The sequence below is a fragment of the Delphinapterus leucas genome, chromosome 10, assembly GCF_059928025.1.
Source record: "Delphinapterus leucas isolate spDelLeu-1000000601 "Yukka" chromosome 10, BTC_Dleu_Yukka2, whole genome shotgun sequence".
NCBI classification, from domain to species: Eukaryota; Metazoa; Chordata; class Mammalia; order Artiodactyla; family Monodontidae; genus Delphinapterus; species Delphinapterus leucas.
Genome location: NC_143138.1, coordinates 50338428 through 50350544, shown reverse-complemented (window position 1 = coordinate 50350544; position 12117 = coordinate 50338428). Strand labels below are relative to the sequence as shown.

General features: G+C 35.9%; 1 protein-coding gene across 8 annotated transcripts in view; it reads right to left on the bottom strand.

The window, feature by feature from the left end:
* RBMS3 (RNA binding motif single stranded interacting protein 3) overlaps window positions 1-12117 on the bottom strand; it is a 716964-nt gene that overhangs the window by 380528 nt on the left and 324319 nt on the right. The window lies entirely within an intron of this gene.

Sequence of the window (12117 nt, the reverse complement as noted above, 5' to 3'; positions counted from 1 at the left end):
AAGAATTAAAGAACAAATAAACAGAGATGAATAATACAATAACTGAAATGAAAAATACACTAGAAGAAATCAATAGCAGAATCACGGAGGCAGAAGAACGGATAAGTGACCTGGAAGACAGAATGATGGAATTCATTGCTGTGGAACAGAATAAAGAAAAAAGAATGAAAAGAAAGGAAGACAGCCTAAGACACCTCTGGGACAACATTAAACACTCCAACATTTGCATTACAGGGGTCCCAGAAAGAGAAGAGGGAGAGAAAGGACCTGAGAAAATATTTGAAGAGATTATAGTCGAAAACTTCCCTAACATGATAAAGGAAATAGCCACCAAGTCCAGGAAGTGCAGAGAGTCCCATACAGGATAAACCAAAGGAGAAACATGCTGAGACACAAAGTAATCAAATTGGTAAAAATTAAAGAGAAAGAAAAATTACTGAAAGCAGCAAGGGAAAAATGACAACATACAAGGGAACTCCCATAAGGTAACAGCCGATTTCTCAGAAGAAACTCTACAAGCCAGAAGGGAGTGGCATGATATATTTAAAGTGATGAAAGGCAAAAACCTACAACCAAGATTATTCTACCCGGCAAGGATCTCATTCATTCGATGCAGACATCAAAAGCTTTACAGACAAGCAAAAGCTAAGAGAATTCAGCACCACCAAACCAGTTCTACAACAAATGCTAAAGGAACTTCTCTAAGTGGGAAACACAAGAGAAGAAAAGGACCTACAAAAACAAACCCAAAACAATTAAGAAAATGGTCATAGGAACATACATATCGATAATCACCTTAAACGTGAATGGATTAAATGCTCCAACCAAAAGACACAGGCTCTCTGAATGGATACAAAACCAAGACCCATACATATGCTGTCTACAAGAGACCCACTTCAGACCTATGGACACATACAGACTGAAAGTGAGGGGATGGAAAAAGATATTCCATGCAAATGGAAATCACAAGAAAGCTGAAGTAGCAATACTCATATCAGATAAAATAGAATTTAAAATAAAGAATGTTACAAGAGGGCATCCCTGTGGCGCAGTGGTTGAGAGTCCGCCTGCCGATGCAGGGGACACGTGTTCGTGCCCTGGTCGGGAAGATCCCACATGCCGCAGAGCAGCTGGGCCCGTGAGCCATGGCCGCTGAGCCTGCGCGTCCGGAGCCTGTGCCCCGCAACGGGAGAGGCCACAACAGTGAGAGGCCCGCATAACGCAAAAAAAAAAAAATGTTACAAGAGACAAGGAAGGACACTAAATAATGATCAAGGGATCAATCCGAGAAGAAGATATAACAAGTATAAATATTTATGCACCCAACATAGGAGCACCTCAATTCATAAGGCAACTGCTAACAGCTATAAAAGAGGAAATCGACAGTAACACAATAATAATGGGGGACTTTAACACCTCACTTACATCAGTGGACAGATCACCCGGACAGAAAATTAATAAGGAAACACAAGCTTTAAATGACACAATAGACCACATAGATTTAATTGATAGTTATAGGACATTCCATCCAAAAACAGCAGATTACCCTTTCTTCTCAAGAGCGCACGGAACATTCTCCAGGATAGATCACATCTTGGGTCACAAATCAAGCCTTGGTAAATTTAAGAAAACTGAAATCATATCAAGCATCTTTTCTGACCACAATGCTATGAGATTAGAAATCCATTACAGGGGAAAAAAAGTAAAAAAACAAAACAAAACACATGGAGGCTAAACAATACATTACAAAATAACAAAGAGATCACTGAAGAAATCAAAGAGGAAATCAAAAAATACCTAGAGACAAGTGACAATGAAAACACGATGATCCAAAACCTATGGGATGCAACAAAAGCAGTTCTAAGAGGGAAGTTTAGAGCAATACAGTCCTACCTCAAGAAACAACAAACATCTCAAATAAACCATCTAACCTTACACCTAAAGGAACTAGAGAAAGAAGAACAAACAAAACACAAAGTTAGTAGAAGGAAGGAAATCATAAAGATCAGAGCAGAAATAAATGAAATAGAAACAAAGAAAACAATAGCAAAGATCAATAAAACTAAAAGCTGGTTCTTTGAGAAGATAAAATTGATAAACCATTAGCCAGACTCATCAAGAAAAAGAGGGAGAGGACTCAAATCAATAAAATTAGAAATGAAAAAGGAGAAGTTACAACAGATACCACAGAAATACAAAGCATCCTAAGACACTACTACAAGCAACTATATGCCAATAAAATGGATGACCTTGAAGAAATGGACAAATTCTTAGAAAGGTATAACCTTCCAAGACTGAACCAGGAAGAAATAGAAAATACGAACAGACCAATCACAAGTAATGAAATTGAAACTGTGATTAGAAATCTTTCAACAAACAAAAGTCCAGGACCAGATGGCTTCACAGGTGAATTCTATCAAACTCTTCCAAAAAATTGCAGAGGAAGGACCACTCCCTAACTCATTCTATGAGGCTACCATCACCCTGATGCCAAAACCAGAAAGAGATACTACAAAAACAGACCAATATCACTCATGAATATAAATGTAAAAATCCTCAACAAAATACTAGCAAACAGAATTCAACAACACATTAAAAGGATCATACACCATGGTCAAGTGGGATTTATCCCAGGGATGCAAGGATTCTTCAATATACCCAAATCCATCAATGTGATACACCATATTAACTAATTGAAGAGTAAAAACCATATGATCATCTCAATAGATGCAGAAAAAGCTTTTGACAAAATTCAACACCCATTTATGATAAAAACTCTCCAGAAAGTGGGCATAGAGGGAACCTACTTCAACAAAATAAATGCCATATACGACAAACCCACAGTAAACATCATTCTCAATGGTGAAAAACTGAAATCATTTCTTCTAAGATCAGGAACAAGACAAGGATGTCCACTCTCACCACTGTTATTCAACATAGTTTTGGAAGTCCTAGCCATGGCAATCAGAGAAGAAAAAGAAATAAAAGGAATATAAATTGGCAAAGAAGAAGTAAAACCGTCACTGTTTGCACATGACATGATACTATACATAGAGAATCCTAAAGATGCCACCAGAAAACTACTAGAACTAATCAATGAATTTGGTAAAGTTGCAGGATACAAAATTAATGCACAGAAATCTCTTGCATTCCTATACAGTAATGATGAAAAATCTGAAAAAGAAATTAAGGAAACACTCTCATTTACCATTGCAACAAAAAGAATAAAATACCTGGGAATAAAAGTACCTAGGGAGACAAAAGACCTGTAGGCAGGTAACTATAAGACACTGAAGAAAGAAATTAAAGATGATACAAACAGATGGAGAGATATACCATATTCCTGGATTGGAAGAATCAATATTGTGAAAATGACTCTACTACCCAAAGCAATCTACATATTCAATGCAATCCCTATCAAACTGTCAATGGCATTTTTTACAGAACTAGGACAAAAACTCTTAAAATTGGTATGGAGACACAAAAGACCCCGAATAGCCAAAGCAATCTTGAGGGAAAAAAAGGAGCTGGAGGAATCAGACTATCTGACTTCAGACTATATTACAAAGCTACAGTAATCAAGACAATACGGTACTGGCACAAAAACAGAAATATAGATAAATGGAACAGGATAGAAAGCCCAGAGGTAAACCCACACACCTATGGTCAACTAATCTATAACAAAGGAGGCAAGGATACACAATGGAGAAAAGACAGTCTCTTCAATAAGTGGTGCTGGGAAAACTGGACAGCTACATGTAAAAGAATGAAATTAGAACACTCCCTAACACCATATACAAAAATAAACTCAACATGGATTAGAGACCTAAACGTAAGACCGGACACTATAAAACTCTTAGAGGAAAACATAGGAAGAACAATCTTTCACATAAATCACAGCAAGATCTTTTGATCCACCTCCTCGAGTAAAGGAAATAAAAACAAAAATAAACAAATGGGACCTAATGAAACTTCAATGCTTTTGCACAGCAAAGGAAACTACAAACTAGACGAAAAGACAAGCCTCAGAATGGGTGAAAATATTTGCAAGCAAATCAACGGTCAAAGGGTTAATCCCCAAAATATATAAACAGCTCAAGCAGCTCAATATTAAAAAAATAAACAACCCCAAAATGGGCAGAAGATCTAAACAGACATTTCTCCAAAGAAGACATACAGATGGCCAAGAAGCACATGAAAAGCTGCTCAACATCACTAATTATCAGAGAAATGCAAATCAAAACTACAATGAGGTATCACCTCACACCAGTTAGAATGGGCATCATCAAAAAAATCTACAAACAACAAATGCTGGAGAGGGTGTGGACTGTTGGTGGGAATGTAAATTGATACAGCTGCTATGGAGAACAGTATAGAGGTTCCTTAAAAAACTAAAAATAGAATTACCACATGGCCCAGCAATCCCACTACTACGCATATACCCAGAGAAAACCATAATTCAAAAAGACACATGCACCCCAATGTTCACTGCAGCACTATTTACAATAGCCAGGACATGGAAGCAACCTAAATGCCCACTGACAGACGGATGGTTAAAGATGTGGTACATATATATAATGGAATATTACTCAGCCATAAAAATGAATGAAATTGAGTCATTTGTAGAGATGTGGATGGATCTACAGACTGAAATACAGAGTGAAGTAAGTCAGAAAAAGAAAAACATATATCGTATATTAACACATATATGTGGAACCTAGAAAAATGGTACAGATGAAATGGTTTGCAGGGCAGGAATTGAGACACAGATGTAGAGAACAAACAAACGTATGGACACCAAAGGGGGAAAGTGGCAGGGGTGGTGGTGGTGTGATGAATTGGGAGTTTGGGATTGACATATATACACTAATATGTATAAAATGGATAACTAATAAGAACCTGCTGTACAAAAAAATAAATAAAATAAAATTCAAAAAAAAAAGAAAGAATGATGGAGACCTCCCCAAATCTGAGGACAGATTTGGATACTCAAGTTCATGAAGCTCATAGGTCACTGAACAAACTTAACTTAAAAGATCTTCTCTAAGACCATTATAATGAAACTGTCAAAAATCAAAGACAAAGAGAACCTTAAAAGCAGAAAGAAAAAAGAATCTTGTAATTTACAGGGTAACCCTGATAAGGCTATCGGCAAATTTCTCAGTAGGAATCTTATAGGCCAGGAGAGAGAAGGAAAATATATTCAAAGCAGTAAAAGAAATAAAAACCTGCCAGTCAAGAATACTCTATACTGGCAAAGTTCTCTTTTGGAAATGAAAGAGAGATAAAGATTTCCTCACAAAATAAAGCTGAGGGAGTTCATCATTACTAGACTTGTCTTTCAATAAATGCACAAAGGAGTTCTTCAAGCTGAAATGAAAGTAGCATGAAAACATATGAATATATACACTGCACTGGTAAAAGTAAGCATATAGTCAAATTTAGAATAATACTATAATACGGTGGTGTGTTAACCACTTCACTCTAGTATAAAAGTCAAAGAACAAAGGTATTAAAAACATCTATATCTATAGTAATTTGTTAATGAATACACCATATAAAAAGAGGTAAATTGTGACATCAAAAATATAAAAGGAAGTGAGAAGAAGTTTTTGTGTGCAAGTGAGGTTAAGTTGTTATCAGGATAAAGTAGACTATTATAAGATATTTTATGTAAGCTTCAAAGCAAAGCAAAAGCTACAGTAGATATACAAAAGATAAAGAAAAGAGAATCAAAACATACCACTACAGGTAATCATCAATTCACAAAGGAAGGCAACAAGAGAAGAAGAAAGGAACAAGGGAACTACAAAACAGCTAGAACAATTAATAAGATGACAGTAAGTCCTCACCTATCAATAATTACTATAAATGTACATGGTTTAAATTCTCCAATCAAAGGGCATAGAGTGGCTGGCTGGATTAAAAGACCTAGCTAACTGCTGCCTACAAGAGATTCATTTCAATTTTAAGGACACACATACTCTCAAAGTGCAGGGATGGAAAAATATATTTGATGCAAGTGAAATCAAGAGAACAGGAATACCTATACTTATGCCAGACAAAGTAAACTTTAAGTCAAAAATAGTAACAGGAGACAAAGAAGGTCATTGTATAATGATAAATAGTGGTCAATTCATCAAGGATATGTAACAATCATGAATATATATGCATTGACATCAAAGCACCAACATTACATTAAGCAAATCCTAATGTCTGAAGGGAGAAATAGGTACAATACCATAATAGTAGGGGACTATATTATCCCACTTTCAACAACAAATAGATCATCCAAACAGAAAATCAATAAGGAAACACTGAATTAAAGTATACCTTAGTCTAAATGGACCTAAAAGACAAATATAGAACAAATATATTCCATCTGACAGTAGCAGAATACACATTCTTCTCGAGCACACAAGAAACATTCTCTAGGATACGTCAGATAAAAAAATAAATCTAAGCAAATTTAAGAAAACTGAAATCATACCAAGTATATTTTTCAACTACAGTGTTATGAAACTAGAAGTCACTAATTGAAGGAAAACTGAAAAATTCACAAATATGTGGAAATTAAACAACATACTCCTGAAAAATCAATGGGTCAAAGAAGAAATCAAAAGTAGAATAAAAAAATATATCTAAAAAATACCGGAAGAGAAACACAGCATGCCAAAACTCAATGGATGCAAAACAGCAGTTCTAAGAGAAGTTTATAGCAATAATAACAAAATACACATCCTTTCATGGCAAACTCTAAACAAATTAGGTATAGGAGGAACATACTTCAACATAATAAAGGTCATATATGACAATCCCACTGCTAACATCATACTCAATGATAAAGGTTCAAAGTTTTTCCTTTAAGATCAGGAAAAAGACACAGGTGGGCACAATCACCACTATTCTTGAACACAGTGCTGGAAGTCCTAGACAGAGCAATTAGGCAAGAAAAAGAAAAGGCATCCAAATTGGAAAGGAACGAGTAAAACTGTCTTTGTTTACAGATGATATGATGTTATATACAGAAATCCCTAAGACTCCACTAAAAAACTGTTTGAACTAATAAATGACTTCAGTAAAGTTGCAGGATACAAAATCAGCATATAGAAATCAGTTGTTTTTCTATAAACTAACAATAAAATAGCTGAAAAAGAAATAAGGAAAACAACCCCATTCACATTAGCATCAAAAAGAATGCAATACTTAGGAATAAATAAAATGTATTGATTGACTTTTCCACCCAGTCACAGGAAGCAACATCTTCCATGGTTACTAAAATTTCCCTTGAACAATGCCTCTCTCCTTCATATGTGAAAGCCTTTGAGAAATTTCCTTGTTTGGCTGGTTTACCAGCAGGCCCCACCAATGTAGTGACCCCTGGACATCAAATAGCCTTCTTACACTCATATACCTGGAAATGATAAAAGCCAAGCAATAAAACCAGAGTAAAAGCAATATTATTATTGTCATAGGCCGAAAGAGTCTGGCTGAGGAAGCCTGGCATGTGCCTCTACATTCAGAAGAGTAGCTTTGATAGACAACATCATGAGGCTAGTGGTTGAACTTCAGAAAAAAAGTCTAGAATAGTCTATGGAATAGGTCCTTCTTTCATTAGCTAAAATTCTCCTACTGGAATATAACTGTTAGGACTCCACAAGAGGTGATGCATTTTAAAAAATTAATTGTATGCATACACATATTTGAATTTACAGAATGTATTTTCCTATATTCATTGATTTTTTAATGATCTCTTCTGATCTCAAAATAAATGATTTTTTTCCCCAAAAGAACTACTATTAAGGTCACTGATTTATAAAAAAGAATTCCTTTACTCTGGTACCAATCTGGTTCGCTACAATGGTTGACACGGTATTATTTTATTATCCTAATGGTTGACACAATGTCATTATATTATTCCCGATGGTCTGAAATCCTCTTGGATACTTGGTCTCTTTGGTGATCACTTAACTTTGATTTCTTCTACATACACCACAGTGGAGTGAACCACCACCGTTAGTGACTGGAATGTCGGTCTTTGTTGTAGACCTGATAAAGCCTTATCTAAAGGCCCTGAGGAGGGGGTGACTCCTTCCCTGCAGGGGAAAGAGATGTATTCTGTTTTCTCATGCTTGGAATTGACAGAAAGCAAATAAGAAAGAGGCCTGCTAAGCCTGAGGTTACTCAAGGCCTGGCTGGTGATAATTGGTGACTGTGGAGCCATTCCAGAGCCTCCAAATTTACATCCAGAAAAACTCAGTTTCTAAAACTATGCAGCCCTCCAGGGAGGCCACCATGAGACCCTGGGGGATAGTGGGCAAGGAAGACCCATTTGAATGGCAGACATGGGTGATGCAACTGGTTAACCAAGGAACATCCTACACTGACAAACCAAGAATTCTACTCCTGCCCAGCAGAATTTGATATGTATTAGTATCAGTGATTTCTGTTTGTTTTCCATTCTCTCTATTCCCAAGTGGTAGTTTTCCCTTGGATTCATGCTTCCTGTTGTTTCTCTGTCGTTCTATATCGCGGGAGTACAGACAGATAACTTGTTTTTTTAAAGCTATGAGTTGCTAAGCCAAGAGGAGCAGCTGAGTCTGGGTCTGATGGAGATGATGTCATCCCCAGATGTGATTACAGGGTGAGGCTTTGAGGTGGGCTCCCTTCAGGAAAGAATGAATGCATGTCACCCAAAATGTATAAATGGGAAGAATGGGTTTGTGTATGTTGGAGAGCCAGGGAGATAAATGACTCTTAATTTTCTCTACTATAGGCCAAGAAGCTAAAATGCTCATCATCCTAGAATCTCTTGCAGCTAAGGGGGAAACCATATGACTCAGTTTTGGCCATTGACATGTAAACATAAGTTCCTGAGCTAGGATTCTGGAAAAGCTTTTAAAACTTCAGAATCAGCCTTATGATTCTTCAGCCTTTTGCCCTTTTCTTTTTCCTGGCTTAAATGTGGATATAATAAGTGGCACTTTAGAAAAGAACATGTAAATGTATGGATGAAAGCCACATATAAAGAATCACAGAGCAGCCTTGACCCTTGATGGCACCCAAAACATTTTGCCCTTCATTGCTTATCTACAGCTTTCTTATTAATGAGTAAAATAAACACCTACAAGGTAAGCTATCGTTAGTTGGTTTTTCTCAGCTCTTTTCCTTTTATGCTTGAGACATATTCCTTGGCAAATGACCATCTTTTAAATCCCCTAAAATTGGCAAGAGTAGCAACAACCAATATTTTTAATCCAGAGCTGTAGCAGTCCCAGGAGATAAATCATATGCTGAAAATCCAGAATAAGAAAGAAGTTTTATTCAGTGTTGATTCTCCAACACCTAGCACAGTGCCTGGCACTTAGCAAGCAATAAAAATGTTTGTTCGTTGATCCTATTGATTGTATTTTTCAGAAAACTTTTTAAATAAAGTAACACTTAAAGCATATATCAGGATTTATAGAAAGTTCAGTAACAAATTTGAATTTAATGCATAACAATATTTATTGAATAATTAACATGTATTGAATTGTAATCTAAACACTATACTAAATTCTTTGTGTTTATTTTTAGTTAATTTTCACAACAGTCCTATAAACTAAGTATTATTATTGGAGAATTTCAGAGGTATTTAAATAAGTTAGACAAGGTCACACAGCCAGGTGGTATGAGAGCCAGGATTCAAGGCCAAGTATATCTCCCTCCAAACCTATGCTCTTAATCACTATGTATTAATAAAATATTTTAAATCTGCTCTCCTAAAAGAAACACCCTTTGATCCCTAAAAACCCTTTCTGGCAGAACAGCAAGTACACAGAAAATGTCAGTCTGTGTTAATGGTTATACATTATTAATCAATTACCACTTACTGGATGATTTAGTAATTCCTCCTGGTTGACAAATCAGTTGAATTTTTCATATGCACACATTGGAGTAAGTTAGCTCAATAAAGTGATTCACTTGGAGCATTTCATGTTTGCTCCAGGTTGCTATTGGGAACCTCGGTTATTTGTGGCATTTTTGCTCGAAAATCCTGGAGTCATTAAAATCTGGCCCCACAGACTGCAGAGTAGGATATCGATAAGAACAAGGATGCAGGTGGCAATTCAGTAGATACTTAAACGGCAAAAAATGTAGTGCAAGTTTCCCACACCTTGCAGACTGCAGGTTTATATGATAATAAACAATTATCCCCAGGACAAAGGGGAAAAGGCCATGAAATCCAATAGCGCAGTGAGAAATCTACTAATACAGGTGGTCAAGCTTGTTCCATTTCATTGTCAAAGGGAGGCTATTTACTTGCTTCCAGTAGTTCAATTACAGAGTCATTTACCGCTGAAAGTTTTCCAGTAGGCAGATGTAGATCTACAGCTCTGGGCTTTACATTCAAAATCAGTGAGGAAAAAGGGAGTAAGAATCTCCTCCACAGACAGCATAATTGATAAGGTAAAAATCTGTAAGCAACTCCAGAAATAAAATAAGTGCCTTTAAGCATCCCAGTTGGAATCTCCTTACTGTGTATAGTGGGCATGGGGAAGGGTCAAGATGCTGACTATAATTAATGATTTTTTAGAAGCTCTTTAAAATATTTTCCCTTTGATAGTTTTCTGTCTAGATGAGATATCAGTGGTTGGTGTGTGTGTGTGTATGTGAAAAATAAAGAGAGAGAGAGAGAGAGAGAGAGAGAGAGAGATTCCTTGTGTACCAAAATGCTCAGAAACAGAGGGAAAATATTCACAATGGATCCTCAGTAGTTATAAAATCAAAGACAACTTTCTTTTCCTCTTGCGGAAGATAAAAGTGGTTTTTATCCAACAAATAACACTGTGTGTGTGTGTGTGTTCTGAGGACATCTGAAACAGTGGAGATTATACAGACTGTAATCATTATTTCTAAACTGCCACAGTCTAGCAATTTCCAAAATTTGGCAGTGTAGCCATAGACTAGATCAAAGATATGTCAATAACAAGGGTTTTTCTTGAGCATGTTTTTCATCATTTTCTTGTCAATAGGTTCTGCCTTTCAGTTGAAATTCAATTTATATTTTGCATACACCTAACCACTGTAATTTTATCACTTGTTTGCTGGGCATAAGAAGCCACTACTTAAGTGGCCAAGTAACTTGACCCTTGTCAATCAACCTTTAAACCAAGACATGTATGTAATTCCCTTATTAATTACAAAGATTAACTTCATCAATCTTAGTTCATGACCAAATTCAAAACTTCCAGGCACAATCATGATAAGAAATACACAGCTGAAAGATTTTAAATTCTAATTTATCCCACCTTGAAAAACAATTAAGGTGTCATAAAGGGCAATGAGTCCACCAAGGTAATCTCTATGGGAAGTGACCCACAACAAAAGGTTAACAGATAGGGGAGGTATCAGCTTGCTAGAAGACAACTGAAGATGAAGAAAACCAAATATACCACCTCTAGTTATTGGATGCTGAAATTGGAAAATGTCATCAGAAAATTTTAGCAATGATAATAAAATCCAAATGACCAAAAATTTGACAACTTAGTCAATATAACTCAGCTCTCTGTGGGAATAGTTAAGAGTAAGTATATACATAAATATGGCATAAAAGCATTAGATCAGGATTTCAAGATCTATTGGCTTTTCTACCTAACTTTTGAGAATCCAAAGATCAACACATTCACTGGTAGTAATCAGAAAACTTAAGTTGCATGTGAATAATTAATGGTCCAAAATGACCATTATTTTAAAACAAATATGTACCAAGCATCCCTATGCTATAACCAATTTTTTAAACTTTTTATTTGGAAATAATCATAGATTTACAGGACGATAGTATAGAGAGATCCCCTGTACCCTCCACCCAGTTTCCTCAAAGGTTATATCTTACATAATTTTAGTACAATATCAAAACCAGGAAGTTGACATTGTGTGCACAATATGTGTGCATGTCACTTTTATCATATGTGTAGATTCTTGTATTTACCACTGCAATCAGGATACAAAACTATTATAAATGATTTTATTTGTTTTCTTGAATATAAAAATGCATTATAATTTCAGGTAGAAAGTTCCAGACTACTTGTTTTACAAAACAATCACAGCATATTGAAAACTATTAATATTTAGGAA